The 17,174-nt window shown below is 45.1% G+C and overlaps 1 protein-coding gene across 6 annotated transcripts in view; it reads right to left on the reverse strand.

Moving 5' to 3' along the window:
• Positions 1–17,174, reverse strand: part of TENM2 (teneurin transmembrane protein 2) — a 924,727-nt gene that overhangs the window by 230,762 nt on the left and 676,791 nt on the right. The window lies entirely within an intron of this gene.

The following is a 17,174-nucleotide window of genomic DNA, read 5'->3' on the forward strand; positions in this document are numbered from 1 at the left end:
GACAGCCTACTTGATCCACAAATTTGTTTGCTCTTTGTAACTCCTGCGTAGTCAGGAGACAAGAGAACAGGGAAGAAAAGTCGACCTGCATTCTACTCTGCTTCCCAATCAAAACACGTAGACCAATACCCGAGGCTTCTTTTCAGCACAGAGATTCCAATTTTCAATTCCTGTTGGAGATATCTAGTGTTCTCACCAACACATCATCTGTTAATGTCCACTGCCCATGGGGAATAATTACCCAACACTAAAACACATGGAAAAAACCCCCAAAAACCAAAAAAAGCAAAACAAACAAAAACAAAACAAAACAAAAGAAAAAGAAGGATTCTACTTTCCAAACCAATTTCCAGGAATTGCTACTAAAGACAAATGTCACACACTTCTCCACTTCAATCATTTTTAAAACTTTTAATGAATCTTCTCTTTTAAACAAATAATGCCATTAGCATGGATGCTATGCAAATGAAATGCAGGGCCTGCATTTGTTTGGCTTCCTTGAAATTGTTTCAGAAATCTGATCACATCAAATATTTTTCAGTTTATGCAAAACAGAACCTCTCAATACATTTTTTTGAATACTATGTAGTTTTTCATTTGCATGTTGGTCCCAAGTGGTAAATTTACACTTTGAATGTAGGATTAACAAATTTCCATGTCTGAACTGCATTTTGAAACTTAATCAGAAAGAAGTTACTTTCAGATGCCAAGAGCCTTAAGAATCTGAAATCGAATGACCTTAAAGTCACCTGGATGCCCAGAGTTTAGCACGCAGATGGCATCTGGGAAACCTGTCTTCCCTTAGCAACGCCATTTTGGTAGCCACCTATTTCATCCAGAGTTCCCTCAAAGACGGATCTCGGGTCATCTTGGAGAACGCAGGGACGAGAATACACTCTCTGCCGCTAAAAACCATTCAGATCTGGGATCCGTGGGTCTGCCTCTAAAACCCCTTTTCAGGGGCGCCTGGGTGGCTCAGTCGGTTAAGCGTCTGCCTTCAACTCAGGTCATGATCCCGGGGTCCTGGGATCGAGCCCCGCATCGGGCTCCCTGCTCCGCGGGAAGCCTGCTTCTCCCTCTCCCACTCCCCCTGCTTGTGTTCCCTCTCTCGCTGTGTCTCTCTCTGTCAAATAAGTAAACAAAATATTAAAAAAAAAATAAAACCCCTTTTCAAACTGCTCTCTCTCAGTCTGGCGAGCAGGCCGGCCCGTGCCACGCTCTGTCAGTGAGCAGTGTTAGGGCTTGAGAGAGTGGTGCATGATCACACTCACTGTAGCATCAACTATTTTTTTCTTAATTGTCCTGAGATCCTAGGAAGGAAACAAGCGTCTGTGCTGACAGAGGAGCTCAGCGTGAACTCTCATTTTTCACATGGAGCTAATTAAAAACTGAAATTAGTTAAATATGGAAATGACACTTGCAAGCACTTTAGTAGAATTCTGGCAAAATCCCTCTGGAGTGCTGTGACATTACCTGCTGCTTCGAAACTCCCCAACTGAATTTCACAGTTAAAAGGCTGAGCAAAGGGAAAGTTATTATTGAGATTTCGGATTCAGAATGTGTCTGTAAAACTCCAAATTAAATTTCACGGCTGGCCCTTGAGTGGCTGGCGATACGTAACGCAGGCCAATGGAGTGGGCCGCTAACAATGTCCCTGCAAGCAGGCGCTCCAATTACCCCTCTTTAGGTACGGTACTGTGGGTGGCACACCACGACCATCAGAAGGTTAACGGAAGTCTTTCTCTTGGAATCTGACTCGAGGCGCTTCACACACACACACACACACACACACACACACACACACACATTCCAACCAAGAAAAGAGGCTGGACTCACGCAAGGCTGTATGATGGGCCTGATTGTGAAAACTGAGCAAGTTTCTTAGGGGTAACGAGACACACTTTTTACGGATGAATTCTCTTCCCAGGTTGGTCTAACTATCTATAAATGTCTGTGTATATGTGTACACCGGTGTGTATCAGTGTGTACGTACATATATGTTTGTATGTGTCTGCATCTATCTCCTTCTGCATATGTCTATGTCTAATAGGCATTTCACAGTTTTTACTCATAACGGCAATACCCCAACACGAAGAAGGGAGCTCAAGCTTCTGTCTTGGGGGAAAGTGAGAATAAACAGCCTTTCCAAATGGGCAACGGTGAAGAGGAACCTTCCAGAGTAGGTAGGAACAGCATCTTCCCAGGCTGCCACGTCCCCCTTAATAGGCAAAAGCAGTAGCATTTGCTCAAGGGCAAATGATGGTGTTTGTCTACATCTGCACACAATTTAATTAAACCCGCCTACGTGTGATGGCCCTGGATCTGTGGCAGAGTATTTGGGAAGTCCAGGCCCTCTCCAAACAACTGGAGTGTTGTGATGTTATTGTTTTTCTGACACCCTATCCATTTGCCCTTGAGGCGTTCCCTCCCCCTGGACCCTGGCCACACGACTGAGGCAGGCCAGTGAGAGGAGCCTGTTGGTGCCAAAGCCAGCCCCGCTCCGTGAGTCGGCTGGCGGGGAGCCGTCGGCGGGCTGGGCTGCCAGGAAGAGTTCTCTGGCAGCTCCGGCACTCATCTTCCCATCACGCTCGGGCTTTGCTAGTCCGAGGCCTGGAAATCATTGCGGCTTACCCAGCTGGATGGGTGGAATGCTGCAGCTGTACCATCAGGCTGGCTTATTTTTATTGAATTTTGAATATCCAATTTCAAAGCAATTCAAATGAATTTGCCCAAGGCCTCGGATCAGCGTGGCTGCTGACACTCTCTGCAGTAGGGTTTCGAAGTTCATATTTCTAAACAAAGGCAAGATTACAGAAGCTTTCCTTGTCAGGTCCAGCGCCTCTAAAGCACCCTCTCTACCAACCCTATTAGGTCCCATGCTGACAGTGGGGAAAGCTGTTCGGCTAATCCAGGTCCCTTGCTAGTCAGGCTGTGGTGGGCAAGCAAACTTTCTCCGCTGACGGAAGAAAGAGAGGGGAGTGCGGTGGGGGGTGTCCAATAGGATGCAAAAGGGTCCAGGACACAGAAGTCGGCACGCGCAGGGCTGCTTACAGGGCGCAGGTGCTCACCTATGGCCCTGAGCGGGCCGAGTGGGCAGGGGCGACCCCAAGGTCAAATTGTGCCCCCACGTCCTGCCCTTCACGATGGCAAATAAAAACAGAAACACGATCCATGCCCTAAGATGACTGAAGTGAAGCGGGGAGCCCTTCAGCTCATGGAGTCTCTCCTCTAGCTCCAAACATCTGTCTTCCCTCACCCCGCCTCCATTCTAAGCCTGCTACCCCCATGCCTGGAAGGCACAGCTTTTAAATGCACAAAACAGAACTTAACCCCAGAGGTAGAAGACTGCAGAGTTGTGGAGAAAAACGGGCTTACTGAGAACACCCCCCCCCCCCCCCGCCCCGGGGCATCTCCAGGCCGAGGGAGGTTCCACGATCCAAGTACAACCTGCTCTCATTCCTTTCAGGACGACTTGGGAGACATTTAGGGCTTGGCACTCACTGAAAACTATTTTTAAGAAGCCTTGGGACAAGACCAATTCAATAACTACTGGTGTTCACAATCTGTCAACTCCTCCCCTCAGGGGTTAAAAAATCACCAAACAAACCCTAAGAGCAAAGAGCAAACTGGGACTTGAGGAGTGACACCACCGCAGCCTTCCCAGGAGCAGGGCGCCCGTCTGCCCTTCCTCAGCAGTGCACCCCAGCTGTCAGCCGCGTGCCTGGCCCTAAGGGGTACCTGCTGAGTATTTGTGGAATATGGTTGTTGTCTTAGGTCACCCAGGGTGCAATACGGGTCTTAGAGTCAGAAAGACTCCTAATATGGCCACCATTTAATTGTCCCACAGCATTGGATAAATAACCTCTAGGCTTCCGTTTTCCCAACTGTAAAATGTCTTTAACTACCTGTTACGTAGGATTGTTTTAAAGATGAGATGAGACATAAAAATAAAAAAAATTAAAAAAATAAAGATGAGATGAGAAGGGGCGCCCGGGTGGCTCAGTCAGTTAACTGTCTGACTTCGGTTCAGGTCATGGTCTCAGGGTCCTGGGATCGAATCCCTGCATGGAACCCCTCCCCAGTCTCCCAGCTCAGTGGAGAGTCTGCCCCTCCCCCCTACCCCCCCCCCCCCCGCTTCTGCCCCTCCCCTTGCTCATGCTTTGTCTCTCTCTCTCTCTCTCTCTCACATAAATAAATAAAATCTTAAAAAAAAAGAGAGATGAGAAAATGAACAGAAAAAGCCTGCTACCATTTCAAAGGGGTAGATGTCAAGCCCTTCCTTGCCATGGATCCTACTGGATAAGTCACAAATCTTTGTACCCGATAATGTATGTTCCCTTTGCCTCCAGCTATGAAGTCTGCCTTTTAAACAGGAAAAAAAGAATTCACATATGTAGGAGAACCTCTGTTTTTGAAAAATTTTGTAGCCCTTCAAAAGAAATTATTTTGTCTACTCAACGTAGTATCTCTTGTGAACCTCAAGTGTACACTGTAAATGAAGGAGCCTTGATTTTCCTTTAAGGACTAGTTCTGTAGACTCAGATACAGAGTAAGGACATAGAAACCAAAACGTAAAATAAATAGCACCAGGATAAAGCAAAAACCCCAAAGATTGAAGTAAAGGAAGGTTGCAGATGTCAAGAACCCAATGGCTGGAGGGGCCTGGGTAGATGCTTCCAGAGACCAGAGGTAAGAACAGATACCCACAGGTCACACCCCTTTAGTGTACAGCCCAGCCAGTTTTTAAATCATTTGCTCCTTTGGGCAAACAGTGCTGCTGGTTAGTTATCCAGTAGATGTTTTTAATTACAAGCTGAAAAAGTCATTCCGTAGCCCTGAAACTGGTGCCCTCATGCCTAAGAAGTGCTTTTTAATATTTATACATCTAAAGAGGGTTTGCCCTTCCAGACATAGAAAATCATTAGGAAGCCTTCTCAGGAGGATATAACTTTGGTCAAGGTCATGCACAAATCTAAACTTCAGATTTCCGCCAACGCTTACCAGTAGGTGCCACTTTTGTGCCACAAACCATTTCGAGTCTGCTTTTGACTTTATTTCTAGGTTATCAATTTTTAAATAGAGGAAAGGAACAAAAATATGCTTGTGAGACAATTCTGAGCATATAAAAGTTGAAGAAACTTTTCTGTTTTTCCTCGTTACTTGGCATATCTATTTAATGGAGATTTTTTGATTTTACTTTCTTCTTCCAGCACAGCAGATGAATGGGCGAACCAAGGAAACTGCACTCAAAGAAATGTCTTGTAACGGTTCTAACTTTGGTTTGGCATGTCACCTCTGTAACGATATCAGGGAGAGGAAATATTCCGTCAAAGCTGTGAGCATGGAAGGAAACAGCCTGGATGGTGTCCAAAGACACACAGTATCTTAGCAACTTCTGAAGTTCAGAAAAGCCAACATTTCAGTTCGGGAAGCCGGCTGGTAGAAGCTCCATCCTACCCAACCACCAATCACTGAAAGACACACCTTAAGGTGAAAATGGCCATCATTTTCAGGATCTGCTACTCAAGCTGCCAAAATTGAATGGTTTGCAGAGGGCAGGCAACCCTCTCTTGTCAAGAAAACAAAATGAAACCCTGCTGCCAAAAACATACAAAAACTATGATAACCAGGTAAGGTCAAACATAGTATGATTGAGAAATGCCTCATAGGAGCATATTGCCCTCCACCCCCCCGCCAACTCTGCAAAAGCATAAAACTAACATCCTTAAGAAGAAAAACGAGAGCAGGAATCAGGCATCTTCTATTCCAAGAACTTCCCTCTAAGAATAGGGCTTGTGCCTTTGTCTCCTGAAGGGAGGGCTTTTTGAGAATCCTTCTTTCTTACTTATCTCTGGAGAATGAGAGACTCCGAACACCCATTAAAGATGTCTTGGGTGTCACCTTATAACCCCCAGCCCTGTCTTTTGTAGCTAAGTGGTGAGTGTGTATTTGTGTGGGGCAAGGTCTAAATCAACTTATCCTACCTCTATCCTCGACATTATCCCCCAAATCTGATACTGAATGTTAATCCTAACAATCTAATCCCGGACGACTCTCAACCCTGCCCAGCGTGGATCCTAACCCTCAGATGACCCAGTATGTAATTGTTGCAAAAGCAGAAATCCCTACCCCTTCCTACATAAAGCCCAGCTCAGATCACCTGTACCTGGACTGTTCCTTACTCTTCGGCAGTTTGATCACCAGGTAGGTGAAATGTGTCCTTTTCAGCGAAAAGGAGGAGTAGGGGCTTGTTAAGCCTTTTCTTTCCCCTCACACCTACTGTCCTTAAAAGATCATTCAGTGACAAAACGGGAAATTTTGTTAAGTCTAATTCTACTGTCTCCTAACTTTTCCATGACTCGTGTGAAAATAACTTAGGAAGTACATTCTTTGTCACAGAACCTCCAGCATCATCCAGTCCAGCGGACGTGCACTGATGTAACAGATGTGACAGATCAGGCTTCATTATGAATTACATTACAGGACCAGGGAAACTTCTTGTAGCTCTCCCACTTCCCAAGGTTGGTCTCAAGTGACTGTCCAGGACAGAGCAAAATTCTCATTAGTTTCATGGAGTCATGCCTGGTGTCTCCATCATCTTCCCACCCAATTCAGTCCGTGACCAAACCTGGACATGCAACCTCCAAAGTGTCTCTCTCATAACTGCTCTCCTCTTGGGCTGCCCTGCTCTGCCCTTGTCTGTCCACATTCTCTGCTTCCTGGGCTTTGAAACAGCCTCCTCAGTTCTCGCTGCTTCTGGTCTTGACCCGCCCCCCTCAGGCTGCACCGGGCTGCCAGAACGCCCTGGGCTCCCCGTACTCAGAATTCTCAGCAGGTTGCACATCACTTCGGAATCAAATCCAAACATACATTTGTATGGAGGGAAAGGCTCTTTGTCATCTGTCTCTTCTTTCTAGTTCCATCTCCATTAATACCTCAGCTTCCTGTATATTTTTGGTTCAGTGTGAATGATATGTGGTTCCCTACAACATCATACTTTCCTGGGCTTTAAACACTGTGTTCTTTATTCCTGAAATGTACTTCTCCCCCCTTGTCCTTCCACCAAACTCCCAGGTATGCTTCCAGGTAGAAGTTAAATGGCACCTCCTCTCTGAAGTATACCCTGATAGCTTCAGATAAAGTCTTCCTTTTCCTCTCCCCACGCACTTCATACAGAGCACAGTAGGGTCCCCTTAGTGTTGTGTATAAGGGATTGTCTGCACCTCTGTTTTTCCTCTTTGTGTGACGAGGATCTGCTGGTGGGCAGGGACCTTGGTTACCCATCTCTGCTTTGCTGGGGTCTTGGCACTTCGACAGAAGGAAGGATTCAGGAAACATTTGCTGCTCGAATGGATAAAGGACAGAGTCAGTTCTCAGGAGGTACCCTAGAATCCACTCAAGCTTGAAATTGGGGTTTAAAATTAAAATACTGAGGTGGGGGTTCTCTCACCTGAAAAGCCCTCAGCTGCCAGACTAGCTCTATATTCACAACTCAGTCGCTTCCTCCTCTCTCCTCCCCACTGTCCAATTCCTTTCTGGGACTTCTGGGGCAAGGACCCAAATAACACTGCCCTCCTCCTCCAAGGGTAAGAATGTCCCTATCTGCAGTTACTCCAGTGATCAGGGACCCAAAGTTGTCATCAATGGAAGAGACCCAAGAACACAGGGCAATCTGATCCTTTTCTCCTCCAGGCTCTGTTTTGCTGGAAACACTTATTTTTTTTATGGAAAAAAGAAAGAGGAAAAGAAGCTCACAAGACCATGTTAAAGCAAATGCCTAGAAAATATTTTTGAAACATTTGGAAGTAATTTCTATTCACAAATTATCTCCATTCACAAAATGAAAAGGCAAATTATGTGAGCTGGATAAATTGAGAAAGAGAAGAAATCAGACTTAATGCTGGGAGCAGAAGAGGAATAGGAAGGAAGAAAAAGAGAGAAAGACTAGTAATTCTTGCATTTCTCTAGTAAGTAGAATTTTTAAAAACACTGAGCATGTATTACTTCCTGTGAATGTTACAACCAATTCCAAGATGCTGGTAGGCAGTTAATTTTTCCATAAGGCAAAAGAGAAAGTTGAAGCTAAATAAAGTAAGTCTTCCATCACCCATTGGTGCGAGAGTTGGGGCTAGCAAGTGAGAGGTATGGAGGAAGAGGGAGAGGTGAGAAAGAACATGATGGAAAGATGGAGAAGGAGTAAAGAAAGCTAACATGTTCAGAAGAAAGTGACAGGAGGGGCCTGAAGATTCATCAACAATGAATGGCAAAAATGGCATGAAAAACTTTGAAGCCATCCTCTGCTTTGTGCTGTTGAGATACGAAGCCTCTTACTCAAATACCCGTAACTGAAAAAAATAGAGAAATTATTGAGCCAGTGGAGCCTCTTGATTCTTAGGAAGGTGAACCCATGGATGGATGGTTCAGAGGCTCCAACCCTGGGCTGAGTGCTTCTGACCATCCTGATGGGCATCCTGCTTTTCTTGTGATAACATATTTCTCTGATCAATACAAATTAAACAGCTACACATTATTCAAAATCAATTTGCTGATCACATGCTGTAAGAGACCTACCAGTCACAGGTGGAGTGGGAGAAGTTCAGAATACAAACAGTGCCAAGTAAACGAGCAGAGAACTTTGATAGAACTCAGACCACTCCTCATGGGCTCACCACAACCTGCCCAATGCAAACAGGTTGGCTAATTGAAAAATGATGCTCCTTTTCCTATTACAGACCAGCACGCTCTACAGCTGTGTTCTTACTTAGTCTTAATGATAATTCTGCAGGAATGGGCAGTATTATTCTTGTCTTAGAATGATAATCCGAAGCTGAGGGGATTTAAATAATATCCAAATTTGAATCCAGGCCTGAACAGATCCAGATTCACATTCTTTCCACCTCAGTCCCCTGCTTCTAAAATTGATCATGAATTGTCTCCACCTCTTTTCCTTTAGAGGCCCCTCTAGCTGGGTCAGGACAAAGTGAGTGAAGAAATCCTGAGGGCAGGAGAAGCAGCTGCTAAATGTTCAACGCAGGTATAAGGAGCATAAACAAGGTGCCTGCCAGAAGGAGCCCCAGGCAATGTTGGGTACCATCCTGGGCTGGCTCAGCCTGGTGACCCTATGAGGTGCGCTCTAATCCCTTTTAACAATTACTGAGCACCTACTTTATACCAACCACTGCACCAAAAGCTGTGCATGCAACATCTGATTTAATCTTTGCAGCTACTCTTGGAGATGAGTGCCTTTATTATCACTATTTTACAGATAACAAATCTCAGAGAGGTTAAGTAACTGGCTCAAAGTCGTATGGGTGGTAACTGGAAGAGTGGGGACTCCTGCCCTATTCTCTCTGATTCCAGAGCATGCTGTTAGCCACTAAGCACATTGCTTTCTTCATCTCCCATTGAGAAGACACTCGGGGAAAACTCTCAAGTTTAAGAGGCAGTGAACGTGGTTCTGGAGTGTCAGCTCCCCCGGATCTAGGTTAACCTGGGAACTGGAATTCAGGAGGTCTGACTTGGAAGATACTCCTGCCCATCATTGATTGTATTTCTTTAAGCATCTTATTTGATTTGCACCTCAGTTTCTGCATCTGTAAAGTGGGAATAAAACGAAGATAATACATGTTCTTTGAAATATTGCAAAAACTCACTATAGAGCTGCTGCTACACTTGGGAGGAAAAGTACATACTAAGGTTAATAAGTCAGATAAAATAATGGATTGACAGAAATTTAGAGGCTGAGGTACCTTGAGGATGACCCATGCCCAGTGAGCATATGGTTAAGTACATGGATGCTTTGCTGAGGTAACTCCTGGCTGTGGGACCCTGGGCAGGTCACTTCACATCTCTGAGCCTCAGCTGCTTATCTGTGAAATGGACATAAAAACAGTACGACCCTAAGGTTTGTTGTGAAGATGAAATGAGATGATGTAGGCAAAGCCCAGTGACCTGCACATAGTAAGTGCTGCATAAATGCTCTGATTATTTTGGTGGGGAAACTGAGGCCTAGGAAGGGAAATGCATGTCCGGGGTTGCACTGCAAGTTAACGGTAGAGGAAGGAACAGAACACAGGCCTCTTGGTTCATGCTACTTCTCAACTGTGCAACCTTGGACATACTACTTACAATTTCTAAGGCTTAGTTTTACCATCTGTTAAATGGGGACAATTCTTCTCACCTCTACCGTGAGAGGGGAATTAAATGAGCTATTCAAGTAAAGCCCTCAACCTGAAGCATCTGTAGTGCTCACTAAATGTTAGCTGCTATAGCTTTTCCTTCCATTTGGATTTGAAAGAGATCTTATCCTCGGGAATAAGAATGAGAAGAATCTTTTTCTCAGGGTTGTTTGCCGAGTCAGAGAATGAGTGGGAAACACCCCCCACAGAAGAGAAGCAAGTGTGGAGTGGACAAAGCCCAAACTAAGGGAAGCCACCCAGCAGAAGTCACTTCCATTAATCTCATCTCCCAAACTAAACCGACTTCTCCTTGAGGCACAGCACCTCGAATAAGTGCCTTAGTCCTCTATGCGGGATTTTTTCCCTTTCTGGTTCTTCTAGAAGCTTCTGTCAGCTCAAGTCAGAAGCACTGCATTCCAGCTTTCTGCGGCAGTGCAGAATATCATTGTATTTGGAAACTGACTGCCCGGGTACCAGCCGCACCGTTGTCATTGCCTAGCTGTGTGCTTTGGACAAGTCCTTTCCCTGAGCCTCAGTCTGTGGTTGTCAAATGAGGACAATAATGCCTGCCCACCACATGAAATCATGAGATGCCACATAAACATAAAACATTACTTGCTTTTCACTATCATTTCTCCCCGCACTGTCTGCCTCTAGTCTGGAGGAAATGAGAAACTGGTGTGATTGCCTTTAAAGATCCAAATTTCCCTCCAAGTCCCCAGTACTTTACTTAAGAGGGAGCGGCCTTCTCTTCCACGTGTGGTCCTGTTACAGAAGGAGGATGTCAGCAAAGCACTGGACAACTGTAAGTGGCTACTAAGGCTGTTTCATGGCGGGAGAGATCCGTTACGGGGCTGTTTAGCCAAAGCAATGAGTATAAAGCAGGGTGACGCTGCACCAGACCATACAGATCAATGCCAGGTGCCCGATGTCTGGTAAGGGTCAGAAGGACAGTGTGAAAGCAGCGCTTGACTGTCAATAGCTCCATTTCCTCTTCCTCCCTCAGACCCCCCCCTCCCCGGGGGTGCCAGAGCAGAACCACTGGCACCCATGAGACTGGGCAGGACCCCAGCCCCTTGGCCCCTGTTTTTGCCTCAAAGGTGTCACATTTGGGTTTCTGTATGTCATCTGCCTTCAGTATGGGAATTATTCCTCTAAGGGCGATTTCATCTTCAGTGAACTTTTGAGGAAGGATGAAGTACTTTGCGCAGATGGTTCTGCATTTGAGTAAGAGGAAACCATCATGCCCAATGCAGAATGAAGTGTTTTGTGTTTCTAAGGCAGCAAAGAAAGCTTCTGAGAACAACAACAGCTACAAAAAAACCACTTTTTTTTTGCCCAGCTTTAGGGGAAATCAACTTGTCTACCTTTACTAGCACTGATGAGCAGGAAACATGTAGTACCAGGGATGTAAATGACTGTGAAGTCCGTGTGGTTGATGGTTAAATGAGAGGAGATAGGAATAACACTGGCACTCACCTCATGTGGTAGTGGTATGATTAAATGAGAAAATCCCTATATGGACTACTTAGCATATAGTAAATGCTCAAAAATACCACCTGGCATCTTTACTAGGAAGATCTGTGAAGGATTCTGAGAAATCCGGTGTTATATAGGTTGAGTTGTCCCCCCACAACAAAAGATGTTGAAGGCCTCAGTGCCAGGATCTGTAAATGTGGCCTTATTTGGAAGCAGTTTTCTTTGTCAATGATCAAGGACAAGGAACTCATTGGGGGGAGGGGGGGCGGCTAACCCAATACCTGACTGGTGTCCTTAAGAAAAAGGAAAATTTGGGCACAGAGATGGACATACACATGGACACAGTGCCATGTGTGGACTGCAGTTTTGCTCCCACAGCCGAGGAGCTGCAGGAAGCTGGAAGAGAGCCCTGGGACAGACCAGGCTCAGACCCGCATGGCTCAGCTGACTCTTTACTTGTTGATTTCTCGGCTCCAGAAGGGTGAGGTAAGAAACTTTTGTCACAAACCATTCACTTAGTGGCACTTTGTTATGGCAGTTCCAGCAAATGAAGACATGCTCTTTCAGAGTGCTGCAGTGGACAAATATCTAAAAGAGAGTTCTTAGAAGTAGCTGTTTTATCTATTTTCAGAAAAGTAGAAACCCAAGTGTAAAAATCACTATAAAAGGACACTGTTGGATTTTGGATTTATCAGACAATTCCAACCTTCTTTTCTTCTCCCTTGTTTCCAAGGAGTCTAGAGAAGCTTCCCTGGCTTCCTTTGAAGCAAAGGACAGCCATGTGACACAGTTCTGACTAATAAGATACAAGTAAAATCCTCTTGGTATGTGTGTGTGCCGGGGCGGGGGGAGGGGAGGGAGGGGGTAATTTAGGCTTTTCTAGATAAAATGTACAGAGATCTTGAATATTTCTCCCTTCTTTTTTCCCCTCTTGAAGATGGATGTGATGCCTGGAGCTGCAACAGCCATCTCGTCACAATGAGGCAGCAAAACCAAGGGGAAAAATCCTAAAATGCTGGGAGGGGCAAGGCAGAGAAATAGGAAGAGTTCATGTCCTGGATGGCAACACTGAGCAGCATAAATGGTGCCAGTTTCTGCCAACCTTGGATATCTAGCTAGCTATGTAAGGAAAATAGCTATGTAAGCCACCATTAGGATTCTTATGGTTGTCAGTTATGATAACTTGTGACTGAATGCCTCCCCTAATTGAAGCGCAATCTTGGCTGGCTGTCCTGAGCAGGACTTTGAGCTTTCCTTCTGACTTTCAGTTTTTGAAGTGCATTTCATTCATTTCTTACTTCTTTCTGCCTGTCCCCTCTTCCCCACGAGCCCCGATGTAGAGAACTGGTTAGGGAATGTGTCATCTTTCTGCTGTCAGGACAAGGCTAAGGTGCAGCTGGCCAGTGTTTACATGACCAGAGGGACTCTGTTCGCTCTTCTCTTGGTAGCACTGTCATTAAGAGTAGTTGCAAGGACTTCTGGGGGTTGGAGATACATGAAGTCAAAGTCACCAGGCACATGATTATAAGTTGATGGCAGTAAACATACGGGTGAGGGCATGGACTTGGAAGTTAAATGGACCTGTGTTTAAATTCCACATCTCAACTATTGACCAGTGTGTGACTGTGGGCAAATTATTCAACCTCTCTGAATCTCCTTCCTTAATTATAAATAGGAAAGTCAGGTCATTGGGAAGATTAGATCAGACCTTGAATGTGAAGTTCCTAGACACAGTAGGTCCTTAAGAAATGGCTGACTTCATTGTCCTTTGGGAAAGATCTACATTCAGGGGTACTTGTCATTACACCTCTTCAAGTGAATCCTCTCCTCAGAGCACACATTTCACCAGTTCAGTCACATAGCTTCTCAGAACTTAGCACCACAGCTTGCCTGCATAAAGGGGATTGAGGACTTTGAGCATGAAAAAATAGCACCAAGAGGAATAAGCAACACAGAACCAAAGCTGACCCACGGGGGGGCAGTAAGTAGGTCTGAGATCTCACTTTAATTTTGGTGGTAAAAGGAGAAAAAAATACACCTAAAGACATGATTATAAGTCAAGGAGAGCAAGATTTCTCAAACTTGGCACTACTGACATTTTGGTTTGGATGATTCTTTGTTGTGAGGGACTGTGCTATACATTTAGCAACATCTCTGGCCCCCTACCCACTAGCTTCCAGTAGTGCCCATAGTGTCCCCCACTTGTGACAACCAAAAATGTCTCTAGACATTGTCAACTGTTCCGAGGGGTGGAGTGGGGGTGTGCTGAGTCAGAGCAAAAGGCAATAGAGTGCTGATGGGCAAAAGGGTCTCTCTGGGATAATGTTACTGGTGTCGATAAGCAAGTGGTTCCCAATGCACTGTAACCCTGCATAATGTAAAAAATAGCAAAGGAAGAAAGGAAAGAATTTTGCACATCTCTGAGCCCTGACCACCTCATTAATGAGCAAAAGTCCAGGCGACTGGTTATTACTCTATCGAGACTGCAGAACAAGGAGTGATAATATTTGGACTATTTCATCAATCTGTGCCAAGGACCTCTTCAAATCAAGTCAGCTTAATGGGTAAAATATTTGATATTCTCTAAAAAGACCTAGCGGGTTCCAATCCATCCTTTTCACACAAAGCGCTATTACAGCAAAAAGGATCACGGGGAGAACAGTTATGAAAAGGAAGTGGAGCCCAAGAAGGAGTCTCATCCCTGTTTTCTAGACACACCCCCGACTTGAATACAGAAGGGCATCCCTCCTGTTACATGGGCAGCATTTGCAAAGCCCTCGGCTCATCTCACACACCCAGACTATAAAAGATCTGCTAATTGGTGTAGCTGCAGAATAGGATCATTTGCATTTTACTTTCGTTCTCCACTACTCCCAATGATTTTTAGAGGGTTCTTCCCCCATGAACATCCCTCCTTATCCTTCATCATTTATTTATAAAAACACAGTCTTAGAGACAGTTGCTACCCATTTACACTTCTCTCAGGACCTTTTTGGGAGCCCTTGGTCTTGAGTTTGTAAAACACCATTGTAAAAGACTCTGTTGTATGTACCACGAAGCACTGAAGAGGGCAAAACTTGGAAGAAAGGCTGTTCTGCATGAAAATATTCATACACATTATTTCATTATACACTTGAGAAATGACAAGTTGGTTTGCAAGAATAGTGTAAGATGTTCTCTTACAATTTTACCCATGGTTAAGAGCCTGTTCACTCTGTTCCAAACTCCACTTTAAACTTCTCCTGGATGTCTTACAACTCTCAACCAATCTTTGAGTCCTAAGAGCAGGTTCCTTTCTCTTTTAAAGAGGCTTTCAGAGTGTCACCAGCTACAGGAATGCTATTAGACAATAACGTCATATGATCTTGTGATTATTCTAACTGGCTGATAAGTCGACTAAATTTAAGTGCCATTTAAAGTAACTCTCCACATTTATGATTGAGCTATGAACATGTTGGGGATGCACCCCACAACTAATCATCACATAAGCGTGATATCCGACCCCCCCATCTCCCTCCCCGGGGAGGGTGCAGGAGGACTCCAAAGGCTTTAAGGGTGGGCTCATGAGAGCACCATGGTATTGCCTCTCATGGGGTGATGTGGAGAAGGTGGAGATCTGACATCTGTCCTAACCCAACCGAGCCTGGAAAACGGTTGCTGATTTAGGAGTCCCTAAAGACCAGCACCATGGCTTGGGGTCAAAAACTGGACAAGAATGGGATGTCCAGCCTTGTGCCTGAGCCTTACCTCCCACTCCCTTGCAGCAGAAAGGAGACCAGAAGAGGTGAGAAGTAGGGCAGGGAGAAAAAGAAAGCACAGAGACATAATTATCTACTAAAGTGAAGCTCATCCACACAGTCAATCCAGATAATGCCTCTGGGGCCTAAATTCTCTCGGTTAGTTTGGAAGCTAACTCTAAAATTCCCCAGGTAAGCACACTGTTTTATACTGTACTCTGGGCACCTAGCGTCTGAGAGGGTATTTCATGCACTTCAGCCAATTGTTAAAGCATAGAAAATAAATGGAGACTTTGGCGTGGTGCAGAGGGAGGGCAGGGGGGAGGAGGGCGCAGGCGGGTTCCCTGATGTCTGGCCCTCTCTGCCTGGATCCATAAACCCACAAGCCGACTTCATCCATCTGACCCGTCAGCCTGGGTACAGTGAGGCAGCCTCATTTGCAGAGACACAGGCAACTGCATTAGAGTTGAAACCTGCTCATACAGTGAATATGCAGCAGATTTATCATAATTTCAAACCTGCCTCTAACCAGCTGATCAAAAGGCAACTTTCTTCTTTGAAGATTTTCATTTGTAAGCTTCACTGCTCCAAATCAAAAAGGGCAATGGTACAGACTCCCGGAACCATATTCTGCATTTGTTAGGCAAGGACCTTCAAGTCCTGGAGCGTGCTTTTCTATTTATAAGTGGGTATGCTGAGTTTCAACGTATATCCTGATGCCTCTTTTTGGTTCACGAAATTTGCACTATGTATGAGCACTGTTACGGAGGCATTTCGCTAGCCTTTTAGAGTTCAGTTTTAACCCAGTTCTGCTCTCCTTTTTCTCCACAGACTTTCATACAAAATCCAGAGTGAATGCCTCAGAAGGGGTCTTGATGGGTTTTATTGGATCAAAGGGCCCTCTCATAATAAAGAAACCGCGCAGAGATTTACTGAGTGCATTTAAAAAAAAGAAAGGCTTCTTGCCAGGGCCGGTAGAATTACACGCCAATAAAAAAAATGTTTGGGCCAACCATGCTTTTAGAAAAGTGTGTAGTGATTTAAAGATGGTGGGTTAATTTTTAATTTTTCAGTTCACCATTCTTGACACTACTCCTCTATAGATCCGGTTAGAAACCTGAAGGACATATCAGATACTTCTGTTTTCTTCATCTCCACAGTCAACACAATACAGAGCATATCACAAATCTGCCTTTTCTTCTTTGGAAGGAGTCTCTCACAGATTCACTCTTTTTCTCTGTTTCCATGGCTCCGCTTCTAATCTAGGCCCTCACCAATTCAAATACCCACTGATTATGGTCAGAGCCTTTGGATAAGTCTCCCTGTCTTCTGTCCCATTTCCCAGTCTATCCTGAATCCTCAATCAATTAGCAAATAAATATTTATGGAGCATCTGCTAGGTAACTGACACGATAGCATGTCGTAATTTTATGTTACATTCCTGCTTATGAACTTTTAAGTACCTCCCTATAGCCAAACTAATCAAGTTAAACCTTCTGCCAGACTTCCAGGCCATCCATCATCTGGTCCTGCTCTACCTTACCTCCTATTTTCCACCGCTCTTCACTAGGCAGCTCTCTCCTCACCGGCTGAGCCCCTCAACTCCCCTGCACCATATCCTGTTAATTCTGGCCTCTCCCCTACCCTGCTGCCTACAAATGCTTCTCAACCCATTCCCACTTCCATTTCTCTCCATCCCTTCCAGGGCTGGGTGGGCCTGGAACTGCATCCACCCAGTCATCCTCAGCTCCTCCAGTCCTTTGGAGTTTCTCCCTTTTCT

Source organism: Eumetopias jubatus, unplaced genomic scaffold (genome assembly GCF_037043125.1).
Source record: "Eumetopias jubatus isolate StellerSeaLion01/CBP00866 unplaced genomic scaffold, mEumJub1_p1.0 scaffold_5, whole genome shotgun sequence".
Classification (NCBI taxonomy): domain Eukaryota; kingdom Metazoa; phylum Chordata; class Mammalia; order Carnivora; family Otariidae; genus Eumetopias; species Eumetopias jubatus.